The sequence below is a fragment of the Tursiops truncatus genome, chromosome 9 (genome assembly GCF_011762595.2).
Source record: "Tursiops truncatus isolate mTurTru1 chromosome 9, mTurTru1.mat.Y, whole genome shotgun sequence".
In the NCBI taxonomy this organism is placed as follows: Eukaryota; Metazoa; Chordata; class Mammalia; order Artiodactyla; family Delphinidae; genus Tursiops; species Tursiops truncatus.
Window position 1 is genome coordinate 51,162,049 of NC_047042.1, and position 22,931 is coordinate 51,184,979.

Here is a 22,931-nt window from a genome sequence, read left to right on the forward strand (position 1 = left end):
CCAGCACATACAGCATTAAAAAAAAAAAAAACCTTAGAGAACAAAAGAGGAAAGCAAACTAATATTAAACGGACAGTATTAAAGTAAGAAAAAAATCAAAATCACAAATCTTTCAAGTATGTCTAACCTTCAGAATTTACAGTATATCTTAGATTTTCCACAGTAGACAGTAAGTTTTTCTTGCTTCCAGTAAAATTTTTAGAAAACATGTGCTTTAGACTACAATGTCTCACTGTCATCCATGACATTAGAGAAAATCAGCAGTATTGATGTATGTATCAGTCAAGTCTGGTTTTAGCTGCATTTTAAAATGCTTCTTGGAGGGCTTCTGGGAAGATGGCGGAAAAGTAAGATGCGGAGATCACCTTCCTCCCCACAGATACACCAGAAATACATCTACACGCGGAACAACTCCTACAGAACACCTACTGAACGCTGGCAGAAGACCTCAGACCTCCCAAAAGGCAAGAAACCCCCCACGTACCTGGGTAGGGCAAAAGAAAAAAGAATAAACAGAGACAAAAGAATAGGGAGGGGACCTGCACCAGTGGGAGGGAGCTGTGAAGGAGAAAACGTTTCCATACACTAGGAAGCCACTTCGCGGGCAGAGACTGCGGGTGGCGGAGGGGGAAGGCTTCGGTGCCACGGTAGAGAGCGCAGCCACAGGTGTGCGGAGGGCAAAGCGGAGACATTTCCGCACAGAGGTTCAGGGCCGACCGGCACTCACCAGCCCGAGAGGCTTGTCTGCCTGCTCACCCGCCGGGGCGGGCAGGGCTGGGAGCTGAGGCTAGGGCTTCGGTCGGAGCGCAGGGAGAGGACTGGGGTTGGTGGCGTAAACACAGCCTGCCTGCAGGTGGTTAGTGCGCCACGGCTAGCCGGGAGGGAGTCCGGGGAAAAGTCTGGACCTACCGAAGAGGCAGGAGACTTTTTCTTACCTCTTTATTTCCTGGTGCACGAGGAGAGAGGATTGAGAGCACTGCTTAAAGGAGATCCAGAGACGGGCGCGAGCGGCGGCTAAAAGCGCGGACCCCAGAGACGGACATAAGACGCTAAGGCTGCTGCCGCCACCACAAAGAAGCCTGTGTGCGAGCACAGGTCACCATCCACACCCCGCTTCCGGAGAGCCTGTGCAGCCCGCCACTGCCAGGGTACCGGGATCCAGGGTCAACTCCACCAGAAGAACGAACGGCGCGCCTCAGGCTGGTGCAACGTCATGCCGGCATCTGACGCGCAGGCCCGCCCCGCACGCCGTGCCCCTCCCTCCTCCCCGGGCTGAGTGAGACAGAGCCCCCGAGTCAGCGGCTCCTTTAACCCCGTCCTGTCTGAGCGAAGAACACACGCCCTCCGGCAACCTACACGCAGAGGCGGGGCCAAATCCAAAGCCAAATCCAAAGCTGCGCCCCTGGGCGCTGTGAGAACAAAGGAGAGAAAGGGAAATCTCTCCCAGCAGCCTCAGAAGCAGCGGATTACAGCTCCACAATCAACTGGATATACCCTGCATCTGTAGAATACATGAACAGACAACCAATCATACCAAATTAAGGAGCCCTGAGGATGAAAGGCTCTTGGTGCAGCAGCCAGGTGTCAGTGCTGTGCCTCTGAGGAGGGAAGGCCAACTTCAGGACACTGGTCCACAACAGACCTCCCAGCTCCACATAATATCAAACGGCAAATATCTCCCAGAGATCTCAATCTCAACACCAGCACCCAGCTTCACTCAACAACCAGCAAGCTACAGTGCTGGACATCCTATGCCAAACAACTAGCAAGACAGGAACACAACCCCACCCATTAGCAGAGAGGCTGCCTAAAATCATAATAAGTCCACAGACACCCCAAAACACACCACCGGACGTGGACCTGTGCACCAGAAAGACAAGATCCAGCCTCATCCACCAGAACACAGGCACTAGTACCCTCCACCAGGAAACCTACACAACCCACTGAACCAAACTTAGCCACTGGGTACAGCCACCAAAAACAACGGGAACTACGAACCTGCAGCCGACAAAAAGGAGACCCCAAACACAGTAAGATAAGCAAAATGGGAAGACAGAAAAACACAACGCAGATGAAGGAGCAAGATAAAAACCCACCAGACCTAACAAATGCAGGGGAAATAGGCAGTCTACCTGAAAAAGAATTCAGAATAATGATAGTAAAGATGATCCAAAATCTTGGAAATAGAATAGACAAAATGCAAGAAACATTTAACAAGGACCTAGAAGAACTAAAGACGAAAGAAACAACGATGAACAACACAATAAATGAAATGAAAAATACTCTAGATGGGATCAATAGCAGAATAACTGAGGCAGAAGAACGGATAAGTGCCCTGGAAGATAAAATAGTGGAAATAACTACTGCAGAGCAGAATAAAGAAAAAAGAATGAAAAGAACTGAAGACAGTCTCAGAGACCTCTGGGACAACATCAAACGCACCAACATTCGAATTATAGGGGTTCCAGAAGAAGAAGAGAAAAAGAAACGGACTGAGAAGATATTTGAAGAGATTATAGCTGAAAACTTCCCTAATATGGGAAAGGAAATAGTTAATCAAGTCCAGGAAACACAGAGAGTCCCATACAGGATAAATCCAGGGAGAAATATGCCAAAACACATATTAATCAAACTGTCAAAAATTAAATACAAAGAAAACATATTAAAAGCAGCAAGGGAAAAACAACAAATAACACACAAGGGAATCCCCATAAGGTTAACAGCTGATCTTACAGCAGAAACTCTGCAAGCCAGAAGGGACTGGCTGGACATATTTAAAGTGATGAAGGAGATAAACCTGCAACCAAGATTACTCTACCCAGCAAGGATCTCATTCAGATTTGATGGAGAAATTAAAACCTTTACAGACAAGCAAAAGCTGAGACAGTTCAGCACCACCAAACCAGCTTTACAACAACTGCTAAAGGAACTTCTCTAGGCAAGAAACACGAGAAGGAAAAGACCTACAATAACGAACCCAAAACAATTAAGAAAATGGGAATAGGAAAATACATATCGATAATTACCTTAAATGTAAATGGACTAAATGCTCCCACCAAAAGACACAGATTGGCTGAACGGATACAAAAACAAGACCCATATATTTGCTGTCTACAAGAGACCCACTTCAGACCTAGAGACACATACAGACCGAAAGTGAGGGGATGGAAAAAGATATTTCATGCAAATGGAAACCAAAAGAAAGCTGGAGTAGCGATTCTCATATCAGACAAAATAGACTTTAAAATAAAGACTATTAGAGGAGACAAAGAAGAACACTACATAATGATCAAGGGATCGATCCAAGAAGAAGATATAACAATTGTAAATATTTATGCACCCAACATAGGAGCACCTCAATACATAAGGCAAATACTAACAGCCATAAAAGGGGAAATCAACAGTAACATATTCATAGTAGGGGACTTTAACACCCCACTTTCACCAATGGACAGATCATCCAAAATGAAAATAAAAAAGGTGACACAAGCTTTAAATGATACATTAAACAAGATAGACTTAATTGATATTTATAGGACATTCCATCCAAAAACAACAGAATACACATTTTTCTCAAGTGCTCATGGAACATTCTCCAGGATAGATCATATCTTGGGTCACAAATCAAGCCTTGGTAAATTTAAGAAAATTGAAATTGTATCAAGTGTCTTTTCTGACCACAACACTATGAGACTAGATATCAATTACAGGAAAAGATCTGTAAAAAATACAAACACATGGAGGCTAAACAATACACTACTTAATAACGAAGTGATCACTGAAGATATCAAAGAGGAAATCAAAAAATACCAAGAAACAAATGACGATGACACGATGACCGAAAATATATGGGATGCAGCAAAAGCACTTCTAAGATGGAAGTTTATAGCAATACAATCCTACCTTAAGAAACAGGAAACATCTCAAATAAACAACCTAACCTTGCACCTAAAGCAATTAGAGAAAGAAGAACAAAAACACCCCAAAGTGAGCAGAAGGAAAGAAATCATAAAAATCAGATCAGAAATAAATGAAAAAGAAATTACGGAAACAATAGCAAAGACCAATGAAACTAAAAGCTGGTTCTTTCAGAAGATAAACAAAATTCATAAACCATTAGACAGACTCATCAAGAAAAAAAGGGAGAAGACTCAAATCAATAGAATTAGAAATGAGAAAGAAGGAGTAACAACTGACACTTCAGAAATACAAAAGATCATGAGAGATTACTACAAGCAACTCTATGCCAATAAGATGGACAACCTGGAAGAAATGGACAATTCTTAGAAATGCACAACCTGCCAAGACTGAATCAGGAAGAAACAGAAAATATGAACAAACCAATCACAAGCACTGAAATTGAAACTGTGATTAAAAATCTTGCAAAAAACAAAAGCCCAGGACCAGATGGCTTCACAGGCGAATTCTATAAAACATTTACAGAAGAGCTAACACCTATCCTTCTCAAACTCTTCCAAAATATAGCAGAGGGAGGAACACTCCCAAACTCATTCTACGAGGCCACCATCACCCTGATACCAAAATCAGACAAGGATGTCACAAAGAAAGAAAACTACAGGCCAATATCACTGATGAACATAGATGCAAAAATCCTCAAAAAAATACTAGCAAACAGAATCCAACAGCACATTATATGGATCATACACCATGATCAAGTGGGGTTTATTCCAGGAATGCAAGGATTCTTCAATATACGCAAATCAATCAACGTGATACACCATATTAACAAATTGAAGGAGAAAAACCATATGATCATCTCAATAGATGCAGAGAAAGCTTTCGACAAAATTCAACACCCATTTATGATAAAAACCCTGCAGAAAGTAGGCATAGAGGGAACTTTCCTCAGCATAATAAAGGCCATATATGACAAACCCACAGCCAACATCATCCTCAATGGTGAAAAACTGAAAGCATTTCCACTAAGATCAGGAACAAGACAAGGTTGCCCACTCTCACCACTCTTATTCAACATAGTTTTGGAAGTTTTAGCCACAGCAATCAGAGAAGAAAAGGAAATAAAAGGAATCCAAATCGGAAAAGGAGAAGTAAAGCTGTCACTGTTTGCAGATGACATGATACTATACATAGAGAATCCTAAAGATGCTATCAGAAAACTACTAGAGCTAATCAATGAATTTGGTAAAGTTGCAGGATACAAAATTAATGCACAGAAATCTCTGGCATTCCTATACACTAATGATGAAAAATCTGAAAGTGAAATCAAGAAAACACTCCCATTTACCACTGCAACAAAAAGAATAAAATATCTAGGAATAAACCTACCTAAGGAGACAAAAGACCTATATGCAGAAAATTATAAGACACTGATGAAAGAAATTAAAGATGATACAAATAGATGGAGAGATATACCATGTTCTTGGATTGGAAGAATCAACATTGTGAAAATGACTCTACTACTTAAAGCAGTCTACAGATTCAATGCAATCCCTATCAAACTACCACTGGCAATTTTCACAGAACTAGAACGAAAATTTTCACAATTTGTATGGAAACACAAAAGACCCCGAATAGCCAAAGCAATCTTGAGAACGAAAACGGAGTTGGAGGAATCAGGCTCCCTGACTTCAGACTATACTACAAAGCTACAGTAATCAAGACAGTATGGTACTGGCACAAAAACAGAAAGATAGATCAATGGAACAGAATAGAAAGCCCAGAGGTAAACCCACACACATATGGTCACCTTATCTTTGATAAAGGAGGCAGGAATGTACAGTGGAGAAAGGACAGCCTCTTCAATAAGTGGTGCTGGGAAAACTGGACAGGTACATGTAAACGTATGAGATTAGATCACTCCCTAACACCATACACAAAAATAAGCTCAAAATGGATTAAAGACCTAAATGTAAGGCCAGAAGCTATCAAACTCTTAGAGGAAAACATAGGCAGAACACTCTATGACATAAATCACAGCAATATCCTTTTTGACCTGTCTCATAGAGAAATGGAAATAAAAACAAAAATAAACAAATGGGACCTAATGAAACTTCAAAGCTTTTGCAAAGCAAAGGAAACCATAAGCAAGACCAAAAGACAACCCTCAGAATGGGAGAAAATATTTGCAAATGAAGAAACTGACAAAGGATTAATCTCCAAAGTTTATAAGCAGCTCATGCAGCTCAATAACAAAAAACGAAACGACCCAATCCAAAAATGGGCAGAAGACCTAAACAGACATTTCTCCAAAGAAGATATACAGACTGCCAATAAACACATGAAAGAATGCTCAACGTCATTAATCATTAGAGAAATGCAAATCAAAACTGCAATGAGATATAATCTCACACCAGTCAGAACGGCCATCATCAAAATATCTAGAAACAATAAATGCTGGAGAGGGTGTGGAGAAAAGGGAACCCTCTTGCACTACTGGCGGGAATGTAAATTGATATAACCACTGTGGAGAACAGTATGGAGGTTCCTTAAAAAACTACAAATAGAACTACCATATGACCCAGCAATCCCACTACTGGGCATATACCCTGAGAAAACCATAATTCAAAAAGAGTCATGTACCAAAATGTTCATTGCAGCTCTATTTACAATAGCCAGGAGATGGAAACAACCTAAGTGTCCATCATTGGATGAATGGATAAAGAAGATGTGGCACATACATACAGTGGAATATTACTCAGCCATAAAAAGAAACGAAATTGAGCTATTTGTAATGAGGTGGATAGACCTAGAGTCTGTCATACAGAGTGAAGTAAGTTAGAAAGAGAAAGACAAATACCATATGCTAACACATATATATGGAATTTAAGAAAAAAATGTCATGAAGAATCTAGGGGTAAGCAGGAATAAAGACACAGACCTACTAGAGAATGGACTTGAGGATATGGGGAGGGGGAAGGGTAAGCTGTGACAAAGCGAGAGAGAGGCGTGGACATATATACACTACCAATCATAAGGTAGATAGCTAGTGGGAAGCAGCCACATAGCACAGGGAGATCAGCTCGGTGCTTTGTGACTGCCTGGAGGTGTGGGATAGGGAGGGTAGGAGGGAGGGAGACACAAGAGGCAAGAGATATGGGAACATATGTATATGTATAACTGATTCACTTTGTTATAAAGCAGAAACTAACACACCATTGTAAAGCAATTATACTCCAATAAAGATGTAAAAAATATTAAAAATAATGAGAAAAATAAAATAAAATAAAATGCTTCTTGAAAGGTAAAGAGCAGAAGATGAAGGAAGATCCATAAATAAGGGACATTAGTGAATTGCTGAACTCTAAGCAGTTCTACGCTTACCTAAAAGTTATGAAAACTCATGTTCAAGTGTAATCATAGTTGTCTTAAATAGCATGTGAGTGTTACATAATTCTAAGTTTCATTCCAGTGCTATTCTTGACAACATCACTTATAATTCTTCCACTCTGGTCATCATTGCCAGCACTTAGGTTTCCAGTCATCCCATATGCAGATTTTTAAAGGATATATTAGTGTATTTCAACTCATATCTGCATTACTTATCTGATTTGCTGCCTACAAGTTTGCCCTCATATTGTACAGAACAAAAAATATTTTGCATATTGAAATCTTTTTGCCCAGAAAGTTTCCATCAAGAGTAGAGAATGAGATGATCAGCCCTATTTGAAGCAGTCTGTTATGCATTTTAAGATGTCTCGTTACCTCACATGCATGATTTGGCTAAAAATGAACTAACGCTTTTGCATTTTCTCATTTACATGGAGTTTGAAGCTGCCATTCTTAGCAATCAACCCCTAACCACATTGCTTCAATCTGCTTTATGGTGACTGAACAGAGATTTCTCATACATAGAGTAGAATATGCTTATTAATTGCAGTTCATATGTTTCTTTCTTGTCACCATTTACAACTTAAAAAGAAACAACGGGGATATTTGTATAGCTGATTCAGTTTGTTATAAAGCAGAAACTAACACACCACTGTAAAGCAATTATACTCCAACAAAGATGTTAAAAAAAAAAGAAAAAAACATATAGCTAAGTTTTTTAGAAGATTTGTAGAGCAATGAAACTCTTCTGTATGACACAATAACAGCAAATATATTAATGGCATTATAATCTTTCAAAACCCATAGAATGTACAACATCAAGAGTGAACCCTGGGCTTTTCTGGTGGTACAGTGGTTAAGAATCCACTTGCCAATGCAGGGGACACAGGTACGAGCCCTGGTCTGGGAAGGATCGTACATGTCGCAGAGCAAGTAAGCCCGTGCGCCACAACTACTGAGCCTGCGCTCTAGAGCCCGTGAGCCACAACTACTGAAGCCTGTGCACCTAGGGCCCATGCTCTGCAACAAGAGAAGCCACTGCAATGAGAAGCCCGTGCACCGCAATGAAGAGTAGCCCCCACTCACTGCAACTAGAGAAAGCCCGCGTGCAGCAACGAAGACCCAATGCAGCCAAAAAATAAAATAAAAAATTTTTAAAAAGAGTGAACCCTAATGTCAATCATGAACTTTGGCTGATACTGATGTGTTAATTCAGGTTCAGCAATTGTAATGAATGTACCACTCTAGTGGGGGATGTTGATAATGGAGGAGGCTATGCATGTGTGTGTACAGGGGATGTATAGAAATCCTCTGTACTTTGTTAAATTTACTGTGAATCTAAAACTGCTCTGAAAAATAAAGTCCATTTAGACTTAAAGACTTAAATATAAGACATGACACCATAAAACTCTTAGAGGAGATCATAGGCAAAACATTCTCTGACATAAATCCACCGATGTTTTCTTATGTCAGTCACCCAAGGCAATAGAAATAAAAGCAAAAATAAAGAAATGGGACCTATTCAAACTTACAAGCTTTTGTACAGCAAAGGAAACCATAAACAAAACAAAAAGACAACCTACAGATGGGGAGAAAATATTTGTAAATGATGTGACTGACAAGGGGTTAATTTCCAAAATATACAAACAGCTCAAACAACTCAACAACAAAAAAACAAACAACCTAATGGAAAAATGGGCAGAAGAACTAAACAGACATTTCTCCAAAGAAGGCATACAGATGGTCAACAGGCACATGAAAAGTTGCTCAGCACTGCTAATTATTAGAGAAATGCAAATCAAAACTACAATGAGGTACCACCTCACACCAGTCAGAATGGCCATCATTAAAAACTCTACAACTAACAAATGCTGGAGAGGGTGTGCAGAAAAGGGAGCCCTCCTATGCTGTTGGTGGGAATGTAAGTTGCTGCAGCCACTGTGGAAAACAGTATGGACGTTCCTCAAAAAACTAAAAATAGAGTTGTCATAAGATCCAGCAATCCCACACCTGGGCATATATCCAGAGAAAACTATAATTGGAAAAGATAAGGGGAGACCTTCAAGATGGCGGAGGAGCAACATGTGGAGATCACCCTCCGCCCCACAAATACATCAGAAATATATCTACATGCGGAACAACTCCTATAGAACACCAACTAAACGCTGGCAGAAGACCTCAGACTTCCCAAAAGGCAAGAAACTCCCCACGTACCTGGGTAGGGCAAAAGAAAAAAGAAAAAACTGAGACAAAAGAATAGGGACAGGACCAGCACCTCTGGGAGGGAGCTGTGAAGGAGAAAACGTTTCCACACACTAGGAAGCCCCCTCATTGGCGGAGACGGGGGGTGGGCGGGGGGGAAGCTTCAGAGCCATGGAGGAGAGCACAGCAACAAGGGTGCAGAGGGCAAAGCAGAGATTCCCGCACAAAGGATCACTGCCGATCAGCACGCCAGCCTGAGAGGCATGTCTGCCCACCTGGTTGGGTGGGTAGGGCTGGGACCTGAGGCTCGGGCTTTGGAGGTCAGATCCTAGGGAGGTGACTGGGGTTGGCTGCGTGATCACTGCCTGAAGGGGGCTAGTGCGCCACAGCTAGACGGGAGGGACTCTGGGATAAAGTCTGGAGCTGCCGAAGAGGCAACAGACCATTGTTTCGGGATGCGCAAAGAGAGGGGATTCAGAGTACCGCCTAAACAAGCTCCGGAGATGGGCGCAAGCTCAGACACCAGAGACGGGCATGAAATGCTAAGGCTGCTGCTGCAGCCACCAAGAAGCCTGTGTGCAAGCACAGGTCACTATCCACACCTTCCCTCCTGGGAGCCTGTGCAACCCACCACTGCAAGGGTCCCATGATCCAGGGACAACTTCCCCAGGAGAACACACCACGCGCTACAGGCTGCTGCAACGACACGCTGGCCTCTACCACTGCAGGATCACCCTGCATTCCATACCCCTCCCTCCCTCTGGCGTGAGAGAGCCAGAGCCCCATAATCAGCTGCTACTTTAACCCCGTCGTGTCTGGGAAGGGAACAGACGCCCTCAGGCGACCTACACGCAGAGGCGGGGCCGATCCAAAGCTGAACCCCAGGAGCTGTGCAAAGAAAGAAGAGAAAGGGAAATCTCTCCCAGCAGCCTCAGGTGCAGCAGATTAAATCTCCACAATCAACTTGATGTACCCTGCATCTGTGGAATACCTGAATAGATAACAAATCATCCCAAAATTGAGGCAGTGGAGCTTGGGACCAACTGCAGACTTGGGATTTGCTTTCTGCATCTAATTTGTTTCTGGTTTTAGGTTTATCTTCGTTTAGTATTTAGAGTTTATTATCATTGGTAGATTTCTTTATTGATTTAGTTACTCTCTTCCTTCTTTTTTAATATATATGTATATATATTTTTTTCCCTTTTCTCTTTTTGTGAGTGTGCATGTGTATAATTCTTTGTGTGATTCTGTCTGTATAGCTTTGCTTTTACCATTTTTCCTAGGGTTATTTCCAACCATCTTTTTTTCTCTTTTTTAATTACTCTTTAATTTATCTTTACTAATTTTTTATTTTTATTTAAATACCTTTATTTTCTTTATTCCTTCCTTTCCTTCTTTCCTTCTTTCTTTCCTTTCCCTCCCTCCCTCCCTCCATCCTTTCCTTCTTTCCTTCCTTTCTTTCTTTCTTTTTTTCTCCATTTGCTTCTGAGCCATGTAGCTGACAGTGTCTTGGTACTCCAGCCAGGTGTCAGGCCTGTGCCTTTGACATCGGAGATCTGAGTTCAGGACAATGATCCACCAGAGACCTCCAGGCTCCATGTAATATCAAATGGCAAAAGCTCTCCCAGAGATCTCCATCTTAATGCTAAGACCCAGATCCACTCAACGACCAGCAATTTACAGAGCTGGACACGCTATGCCAAACAACTAGCAAGACAGGAACACAAAAACACCCATCAGCAGAGAGGCTTCCTAAAATCATAATAAGGTCACAGACACCCCAAAACACACACCGGACGCAGTCCTGCCCACCAGAAAGAAAAGATACAGCCTCATGCACCAGAACACAGGCACCAGTCCCCTCCACCAGGAAGCCTACATAATCCACTGAACCAACTTTAGCCACTGGGGGCAGACACCAAAAACAATGGGAACTATGAACCAACAGCCTGCGAAAAGGAAACCCCAGTAAAGTTAAGCAAAATGAGAACACAGAGAAACAGAGAGGAGATGAAGTAGCAGGTAAAAACCAACCAGACCAAACAAATGAAGAGGAAATCGGCAGTCTACCTGAAAAAGAATTCAGAATAATCATAGTAAACATGATCCATAATCATGGAAATAGAACAGAAAAGATACAAGAAATGTTTAACAAGGACCCAGAAGAACAAACGAGCAAACAATGATGAACAACACAAAAAATTAAATTAAAAATTCTGTAGAAGGAATCAATAGCAGAATAACTGAGGCAGAAGAAAGAATGAGTGATCTCGAATATAAAATAGTGGAAATAACTACTGCAGAGCAGAATAAACGAAAAAGAATGAAAAGAATTGAGGACAGTCTCAGAGACCTCTGGGACATTAAACTCACCAACATTCGAATTATAGGGGTCCCAGAAGAAGAAGAGAAAAAGAAAGGGACTGACAAAATATTTGACGAGATCATAGTTGAAAACTTCCCTAATATGAGAAAGGAAACAGTAAGTCAAGTCCAGGAAGCACAGACAGTGCCATACAGGATAAATCCAAGGAGAAACATGCCAAGACACATGTTAATCAAACTATCAAAAATTAAATACAAAGAAAAGGTATCAAAAGCAGCAAGGGAAAAACAACAAATAACACACAAGGGAATCCCCACAACAGGTGATCTTTCGGGAGAAACTCTGCAAGCCAGAAGGGAGTGGCAGGACATATTTAAAGTGATGAAAGGGAAAAACCTACAACCAAGATTACTCTACCCAGCAAGGATCTCATTCATATTCGATGGAGAATTTAAAAGCTTTACAGACAAGCAAAAGCTAACAGAATTCAGCACCACGAAACCAGCTTTACAACAAATGCTAAAGGAACTTCTCTAGGTAGGAAACACAAGAGAAAGAAAAGACCTCCAATAACAAGCCCAAAACAATTAAGAAAATGGTAATGGGAACATACATATTGATAATTACCTCAAATGTAAATGGATTAAATGCTCCAAAGATATAGACTGGCTGATGAATACAAAAACAAGACCCGTATATATGCTGTCTACAAGAGACCCAATTCAGACCTAGGGACACATACAGACTGAAAGTGAGAGGATGAAAAAGATGTTCCATGCAAATGGAAATCAAAAGAAAGCTGCAGTAGCAATTCTCATATCAGACAAAACAGACTTTAAAACAAAGACTATTACAAGAGACAAAGAAGGACACTACATAATGATCAAGGGATCAATCCAAGAAGATATAACAATTGTAAATATTTATGCACCCAACATAGGAGCACCACAACAGATAAGGCAGATGCCAACAGCCACAAAAGGGGAAATCGACACTATCACAATCATAGTAGGGGACTTTAACACCCCACCTTCACCAATGGACAGATCATCCAAAAATGAAAATAAATAAGGAAACACAAGCTTTAAATGATACATTAAAGAATATGGACTTAAAGGATATTGAAAGGACATTCCATGCAAAAACAACAGAATACACTTTCTTCTGAAGTGTTCATGGAACCTTCACCAGGATACACCATATCTTGAGTCACAAATCAAGCCTCGGTAAATATAAGAAAATTGAAATTGTATCAAGTGTCTTTTCGACCACAATGGTATGAGAGTACATATCATTTACAGGGAAAAAACCTGTAAAAAATACAAATACATGGAGGCTAAACAATACACTACTAAATAACCAAGAGATCACTGAAAAAATCAAAGTGGAAATCAAAAAATTCCTAGAGACAAACAACAATGAAAACACGACAACCCAAAACCTATGGGATGCAGCAAAAGCCGTTCTAAGAGGGAAGTTTATAGCAATACAAGCCTACATCAAGAAACAAGAAAATTCTAAAATAAACATCCTAAACTTACACCTAAAGCAATTAGAGAAAGAAGAACAAAAAAACCCCAAAGTTAGCAGAAGGAAAGAAATCATAAAGATCACATCAGAAATAAACAAAAAAGAAATGAAGGAAACAATAGCAATGATCAGTAAAACTAAAAGCTAGTTGTTCGAGAATATAAACAAAATTGATATACCATTAGCCAGACTCATCAAGAAAAAAGGGGAGAAGACTCAAATCACTAGAATAATAAATGAAAAAGGAGAAGTAACAACCGACACTGCAGAAATGGAAAGGATCATAAGAGATTACTACAAGCAACTCTATGCCAATTAAATGGACAACCTGGAAGAAATGGACAAATTCTTAGAAAAGCACAACCTTCTGACACTGAACCAGGAAACAATAGAAAATATAAACAGACCAATCACAAGCACTGAAATTGAAACTGTGATTAAAAATCTTCACACAGGGCTTCCCTGGTGGCACAGTGGTTGAGAGTCGTCCTGCCAATGCAGGGGACATGGTTCGTGCCCTGATCTGGGAAGATCCCACATGCCGCGGAGCGGCTAGGCCAGTGAGCCATGGCCGCTAAGCCTGCGCGTCCAGAGCCTGTGCTCCGCAACGGGAGAGGCCACAACAGTGAGAGGCCCGTGTACCACAAAGAAAAAGTCTTCAAACAAACAAAAGCCCAGGAGCAGATGGCTTCACAGGCGAATTCTAACAAACATTTAGAGAAGAGCTAACACCTATCCTTCTCCAACTCTTCCAAAATATAGCAGAGGGAGGAAAACTCCCAAACTCATTCTACGAGGCCACCATCACCCTGATACCAAAACCAGACAAAGATGTCACAAAGAAAGAAAACTACAGGCCAATATCACTGATGAACATAGATGCTAAAATCCTCAACAAAATACTAGCAAACAGAATCCAACAGCACATTATACGGATCATACACCATGATCAAGTGGGGTTTATTCCAGGAATGCAAGGATTCTTCAATATACGCAAATCAATCAACGTGATACACCATATTAACAAATTGAAGGAGAAAAACCATATAATCGTCTCAATAGATGCAGAAAAAGCTTTCCACAAAATTCAACACCCATTAATGATAAAAACCCTGCAGAAAGTAGGCACAGAGGGAACTTACCTCAACATAATAAAGCCCACATATGACAAACCCACAGCCAACATTGTTCTCAATAGTGAAAAACTGAAAGCATTTCCACTAAGATCAGGAACAGGACAAGGTTGCCCACTCTCACCACTCTTATTCAACATAGTTTTGGAAGTTTTAGCCACAGCAATCAGAGAAGAAAAAGAAATAAAAGGAATCCAAATTGGAAAAGAAGAAGTGAAGCTGTCACTGTTTGCAGATGACATGATACTATACAAAGAGAATCCTAAAGATGCTACTACCAGAAAACTACTAGAGCTAATCAATGAATTTGGTAAAGTAGCAGGATTCAAAATTAATGCACAGAAATCTCTGGCATTCCTATACACTAATGATGAAAAATATGAAAGAGAAATTAAGGAAACACTTCCATTTACCATTGCAACAAAAAGAATAAAATACCTGGGAATAAAGCTACCTAAGGAGACAAAAGACCTGTATGCTGAAAACTGTAAGACACTGATAAAGAAATTAAAGATGAAACAAACAGATGGAGAGATACACCATGTTCTTAGATTGGAAGAATCAACATTATGAAAATGACTATACTACCCAAAGCGATCTACAGATTCAATGCAATCCCTATCAAACTACCAATAGCATTTTTCACGGAAATAGGAGAAGAAAACTGCACAATTTGTATGGAAACATGAAAGACTCCAAATAGCCAAAGCAATCTTGAGAAAGAGAAACGGAGCGGGAAGAATCAGGCTCCCAGATTTCAGACTATACTACAAAGCTACAGTAATCAAGACAGTATGGTACTGGCACAAAAACAGAAATATAGATCAATGGAACAGGATAGAAAGCCCAGAAATAAACCCATGCACCTATGGTCACCTTATTTGTATTAAAGGAGGCAAGAATATACAATGGAGAAAAGACAGCCTCTTCAATAAGTGGTGCTGGGAAAACTGGACAGCTACATGTAAAAGAATGAAATTAGAACACTCCCTAACACCATACACAAAAATAAACTCAAAATTGATTAGAGACCTAAATGTAAGGCCAGACACTATAAAACTCTTAGAGGAAAACATAGTCAGAACACTCTATGACATAAATCACAGCAAGATCCTTCTTGACCCACCTCCTAGAGAAATGGAAATAAAAACAAAAATAAATAAATGGAACCTAATGAAACTTAGAACCTTTCGCACAGCGAAGGAAACCATAAATAAGATGAAAAGACAACCCTCAGAATGGGAGAAAATATTTGTAAATGAAGAAAGTGTCAAAGGATTAATCTCCAAAATTTATAAGCAGCTTATGCAGCTCAATATTAAAAGAACAAACAATCCAATCTAAAAATGGGCAGAAGACCTTAATAAACATTTCTCCGAAGAAGACATACAGATGGCCAACAAACACATGAAAGAATTCTCAACATCACTAATCATTAGAAAAATGCAAATCAAAACTACAATGAGGTATCACCTAACACCAGTCAGAATGGCCATCACCAAAAATCTACAAAGAATAAATTCTGGAGAGAGTGTGGAGAAAAGGGAAAACTCTTGCACTGTTGGTAGGACATACATTGATACAGCCACTATGGAGAACAGTATGGAGGTTCCTTAAAAAACTAAAAATAGAACTACCATATGACCCAGCAATCCCACTACTGGGCATATACCCTGAGAAAACCATAATTCAAAAAGAGTCATGTACCACAATGTTCATTGCAGCTTTATGTACAATAGCGAGGGCATGGAAGCCACCTAAGTGTTCACTGACAGATGAAGGATAAAGAAGATGTGGCATATACATACAATGGAATATTACTCAGCAATAAAAAGAAACGAAATTGAGTTATTTGTAGTGAGTTGGATTGACCTAAAGTCTGTCATACAGAGGGAAGGAAGTCAGAAAGAGAAAAACAAACACCGTATGCTAACATATATATGGAATCTAAAAAAAAAAGGAAAAAAATGGTTCTAAAGAACCTAGGGGCAGGACAGGAATAAAGATGCAGATGTAGAGAATGGACTTGAGGACACGGGGAGGGAGAAGGGTAAGCTGGGATGATGTGAGAGAGTGGCATGAACTTATACATACTACAAATGTAAAATAGATAGCTAGTGGGAAGCAGCCGCATAGCACAGGGAGATCAGCTCGGTGTTTTGTGACCATCTAGAGGGGTTGGATCGGGAGAGTGGGAGCGAGATGCAAGACTGAGGAGATATGCGGATATATGGATATGTATAGCTGATTCACTTTGTTATAAAGCAGAAACTAACACAACTGCTGTAAAGCAATTATACTCCAATAAAGATTTTTAAAAAAAAAGAAAGTATACATGCACCACAATGTTCATTGTAGCACTATTTACTGTAGCTAAGACGTGGAAACAACCTAAATGTCCACTGACAGAGGAATGGATAAAGAAGATATGGCACATATATACAATGGAATATGACTCAGCCATAAAAAGAATAGAATAATGCCATTTGCAGCAACGCAGATGCAACTAGAGATTATTATACTAAGTGAAGTAAATCAGGAAGAGAAAGACAAATATCATATGATATCACTTACATGTGAAATCTAAAATATTACACAAATGAACTTATCTACAAAACAAAAACAGACTCACAGACATAGAGAACAGACTTTTGGTTGCCAAGGAGGAGGGGGTTAGGGGATAGATGGTCTGCGAGTTTGGGATTAGCAGATCCAAACTATTATATATAGAACGGATAAACAAGGTCCTACTGTAAAGCACAGGGAACTATATTCAATATCCTGTTTTAAACCATAATGGAAAAGAATATGAAAAAGAATGTATATATATGTATAACTGAATCACTTTGTGTACAGTAGAAATTAACACAACATTGTAAATCAACTATACTTCAATAAAATAAATTTTTAAAAAATAAAGTCCATTTAAATGGAGGAAAAGCACAGGTATGTTAACATACCTGGGAAAAGTTACATTATGATAACACAAAACAGAAAGAACGATATAATGAAATGTCATCAACATCCCTTTTGAATCCAAGAAAACTTCTGAATGGATGAGCGGGGATATTAAACAAGATTTAAATAATGACGCTAAGTGATATTTCATGATCCTAGAGAAGACAATTTGAAGTATCAACACTCCTTTTCAAAAGGGTTACTACATCTTTAAAATAATGAGTCATGGGGATTAACTTTAATTCACATGTTAATCAAATTATTTCTAACATGGAATGTTGATAATGTATTTGATACATTTTAAGACATGTACATTTTGATTTGGAATTTTAATGAAGCCCAGAAAAATTAGGTAGAAAAACAGCCCTTTCTTTGGTTCATATTGTAGCACAAATTATTATAAAAATATTCTTCAGTTTTCAGAGCTTCATGAAAGCAACTGCCTAAACTTTGCATTAAAACTGCTTATGTTAAAATTCAAAGGACCTTTCTAAAAGTAGATTGATACCTCACGTTAGACAATAAAGATATTTTTGCTAATAGAAATTATATTCGAAACCAAATATACAGTAAAATTGAATCCTACCAGTCAAAGCATGGTTAGTTATATCTAACATTTAATTTATAACTATGGCTTCAATGGTGAATTTTATAGGCTAACGATAAAAAATAGTTAAAGGTTTGTAATTTGGGGACTAACAGGCTTTTATTCAGAGACTTTATATTTATCACACAGACAGACTCTACTCTGCATCTGAAAGCAGTTGGTTTCTTTCTGTTTTCTACTATTCCCTACATGAATTCTGAGAGACACATTACAAACAAACCCTGCACTCACCATGGCCTCTGCAGTTACATCTCTGGTGTGTTCTGCAAATTAATCTAAAATGTGATTTACAATAACTCCTTTTTCAAATTAAGACAAGGAACAGCCTGGAGGAGGAAACTACCAACATTAGGAAGGTAACATTTTAGACCTCTGGTGGGAAAGAGACCTGTGTAATTTTACTTGATTAAAACCACAGAGCTGTTTAACTTGGTTCCTACATTAGGAAAGCCAGTAACATAAGCCAAGACCTTAAATGCTTACATTACAGAGTTTGCACTGTCTCTTTTTTTCAGGGGCAAATTTAACCCAGCTGTCTTTCCATGTAGCAAGGCCCTGACCCCTAAAAATAGCAGAAGAATGGCTGGAACATGTGGGTGACACAATCATCAACATCTTGCAAGAACTGCAGAAAGCTGCAATTCTACAGACTCATCTATTTTGTTTTCATCTCATTTACATGGAAAAATACCTTTAAGTTTTCATACTATCATGCTGCAAATGAACATTAACTTCTTGGTGAGCTTATTTATGCATTTACTTGTCACACTACGATAATTTTCTTTTAATGTGATCTCAACACATACCATAAAAGTGTGGCTCTCATCTACTTGAATTTCTAGAAGCCAGAATAAAAAAATTAGACCATAGGAAGGGATGGTATAGCCTTGATTATGGATTCAATTGACTGATTTTTATCCAACAGTGAATATCTGATCATTAGAAAATAAGTTAATAATTTCAGAAATGTACAACATAAAAAAACAACTCTGAGAAGAATCTTAGAAAGTATCTGTTCAATGCACTTATTTTTTAGTTGAGGAGTATAAGCTCAGAGGGGATAAATGACTTCCTAAAAGTCATAAGCTAGTTATAGACAGAGCCAGGTCTCCTAATTCAAGGCTCAACACACTGATTTCAACAATAGTACAACCAGACAATCATTTAAGGTCTGCAGAGTAGGAACTTCAAATCTTATACAACTTTTCTACATGTTTACGTTCACTCAGTGATATTTATTTCTGCAGCTTTAGGCTATAAATATAATACCAAGCAGATATGTAGAGCCAATGTATAATAGCCTCAAAGCAATCCTGAGGCTCCAACACCATCTGAAGTCATCTAATTCCATCTGCACTCTTGACTATGCCAGGACAGGCCAGCACTGATGAAGAGAAAATTAATTTGTAAACTGTTGGTTTGCTAAAGCGAATCAAGCAGAAATTAGTAAATTCACTAGTAATTAGTAAATTAGTGGGTCTTAGCCTTTACATTAATACTCAATTTTGTTATGCATATTGTTTCTTCATTCAACCAATATTTACTGAGCATCTCCTATGATCTAAAATAGCACAGACAACAGTGAGCAAGACAGGACTTCCCTGGTGGCCCAGTGGCTGAGACTCTGCGCTCCCAATGCAGAGGGCCTGGGTTCCATCCCTGGTCAGGGAAATAGATACCCCATGCATACTGCAACTAAAGATCCCTCATGCTGCAATGAAGATCCCGCATGCCACAACTAAGACCCAGCACAGCCAAATAAATAAATAAATATAAGAGTGAGCAAGACAGGCCATGTCCCTGCCCTCATGGAATTTACAATCAAGTAGCAGAAGCAGAAAATTAACCAATAAACAAATGACAAAATAATTTTAGCGTGCCATAAATGCTACTGAAGAAGTTGAACTGGGTGATCATGGTGGTAAAATTCTATTTTTGGAAAGGTGGTCTTTTTGAACAGGTAACATATGATCTATGATATGTGTGATGAGAAAGAGGCAGCCACGTGAGAAGCAGGAAGAACAGTATTCCAGGCAAAGGGAAAGGCTAAGTAAGAGGCTCTGATGTGGGAATGCGTTTGGCGTTTGGTTGTACTACAGTAGGCAAGGAGGAGCAAGGTAGTGAAGACATAGGCTGGGTAAGGGATTTGAAATAGTTTTTCCCAAAAATAATGTAAACACGAACCCTTTTTTAGAAATGAGTCTAAACACTACACAATTTTATTATCTTATTATATACAGGCGGGACAAACTTCTGCATTAGGAAAGCCATAGTGATTCTAAATCATGTGTAATTTACTTATTTTTACATGCATATAGAAAACAAGTCTCAGGTAAGTGCTTAAATATGATTTTGTTTACAAGGAAAAAAAATAGTACAGCATTTTGACCACCTGGAATTCAGAACTGCATTCCGTTTAAACATGAATGGGTCTATGGATACATTATCATCTGGTTTACCTTGTCCAGCAGGTAAAATCTCCAAAGGACTAAGGCTGAAATCACTCATTACTACTGAATTAGTCAAATGACAAAATGTTCTTTAAATTATGTGATGCATTTTTTTGGTATTAGTGCAATCTATTTTCGTAGCACGAGTGTCATATTTGTCATATGTATAAAATACATAGAATGGTTAATAATTTCCTATAATTATTAATATATAAATATATACAATGAACAATAATTTACTGGAAGATTAGGCAGGTCTGTAAGGTAAAATATCTATGTATATAAATACAAAGATCCTGGGCCACCTGAAATTGAAGGATGTGGATCAAGCATCTGAATTCCAGTTTTGTGAGCAGCTACCATCATATAATCAAGCCTGTGAGAATTTCTAACCCTCTCTGAAACTCACGTCTCTCTCAAAAGTATAGGTTACTATACATTACTAGGTTTAAGAGACAATGAAACAAGAATTTCTAAGCGTCTGGCACACAGAATAAACTCAATAAATTTTAGTGCTTCTCCCTCCCCCCATATATTTCCTCTAATAAAAACAGTAGCATCAAAGATACAGGAATTATACTCATACAGATTTCATTTGTACCTCTGAATCAAAATTTTATGATATTTTTCACATAAGAGATAGGGGTAGGACAAAGGAACTGCTGCTAAAGCTCTTTACACATCAAACCTGAATTAAGACCTAGTGTTTCTAATTGTTCTGCTGCCTGGAACCGTCCCATTTTGACTGTCTAGCTCCTCCATCTCAGACTGTGTTTCCTTCATCTCAGACAGAAACACGTGCCCAACCGCAGTAAATCACAGTTAATCGCATGTCTTAAATTAAAAGACAAAAATGATGCACAATTGGGAGAAATTGTCAGTTGGTGAATGAGTCTCCCTCATTACACTTCGTACACAGGATGCATGCCAAGTCTGTGTTCCAGGCAAGAAGATTCAGTCTATGACACTGAGGTACAACCTTTGTGCAGAGCAGTCTGGTCCAAAGAATCAAATGCTTTAAAACACGCAACGCTGTAATTGCAGCATATATGGAACATTCAATACAGGACTGTGCATAATCATGAACAATTAGAAGGAACCAAAATATTCACTGATGAGGGACTCAATAAAAAGACTAGGTCTTGGCTATTAAAGGAAAAATCTATGCTGTTACAAATGATTTTTTCATATTGAATAACAGGAGAAAATGTCCATGAAATATTCTTATGTGAAAACTGCTTACAAAACAGTGTTTATTTTTTTTTTTTTTTTTCAGGATTATATAATTGATGGAAGAAGCAAGAAAAGAGAGAGAGAAGGAGGAGAAAGACACTGGGAAAATATACAACAAAAATGTTAACATTTGTTATCTCTGAATTGGTCATACTTTCTAAATTTTCTAATTTTCTAAAAAAATCTTTCTAAGTTGTTTAAAATTACGCTTGAATTTATCTCTGAATCTATTGCAAAATGTCAGTTTTAAAGATCCATAAGAATCTTTTAAGGTGAACTTACCTATTATAATAAAAACGTCATCGTAAAATTAAAAAATAATCCCCCAGTAAGCACTTAGATACAATTCTATTATTTCCTTGGTTATACAGACAAAATAAACTTTGTAAAAATGTATTCTATAAATACACAAGAAAACCATGTTCAGCAAAATTAAACGTTCAATACAATAATTTATTCCAACATATACCTTATATTAACATACTAGAAAAAAATCATTATAAATTCTTACTAATTTAATAGTAATACCGACAAACTATAAAATATGTTCACAGCAAACCCAACAGCCTTGAATTTGAGGAACTGAAAATCTTCTCTCTTCCACCCACCTACTCTCCCATTATTTTCTACACTGCAATAGAAAGACTTTACATCTAGCCACCTAGTATTATTCTGATGCTAAAACCTGACAGCAAACAACATATACACACACACAAATAAGATGAGAACAAATAAAGTTTTGCAGTATATCACCAATCATGCTAACTTTTGTTTCATTTCAATTTTAGAAGAAAAGAATATAAAAAACCCAAGAGTAGAGTCATTCCAAAGGTACTGATCAGTCTACTAACCTTGAAATAAGAAATAAACATTTCCTGCTCTCTTTTATTTCTCAGGGGCTGGGGTGGGAAAAGATAATCATATTTCGGTAAAAGCCCATATCTCAACCTCAGGCGTCTTTGTGTCCCAAGGGTAATATTTCCATTCCATTCTTAATGGAACAAATTTCTAATCAGAATATGTATTCAAAAATAATTGAGACAATGCAATGTCAACACATCATGCTGCCATCAGCGTTCCTGGTGCTGGGAATTGACTTGGCACACTCTGGTGTGACAGGGAGTCAGGGCAGTGCAGACACATCAGACATGATGATGAAGTGAGGGGAGCCAGCAAGGACAACA

The 22,931-nt window shown here is 38.8% G+C and overlaps 1 protein-coding gene across 5 annotated transcripts in view; it reads right to left on the reverse strand.

The window, feature by feature from the left end:
* The window catches only part of CDK14 (cyclin dependent kinase 14), a 618,912-nt gene that overhangs the window by 259,520 nt on the left and 336,461 nt on the right, over positions 1 to 22,931 (reverse strand). The window lies entirely within an intron of this gene.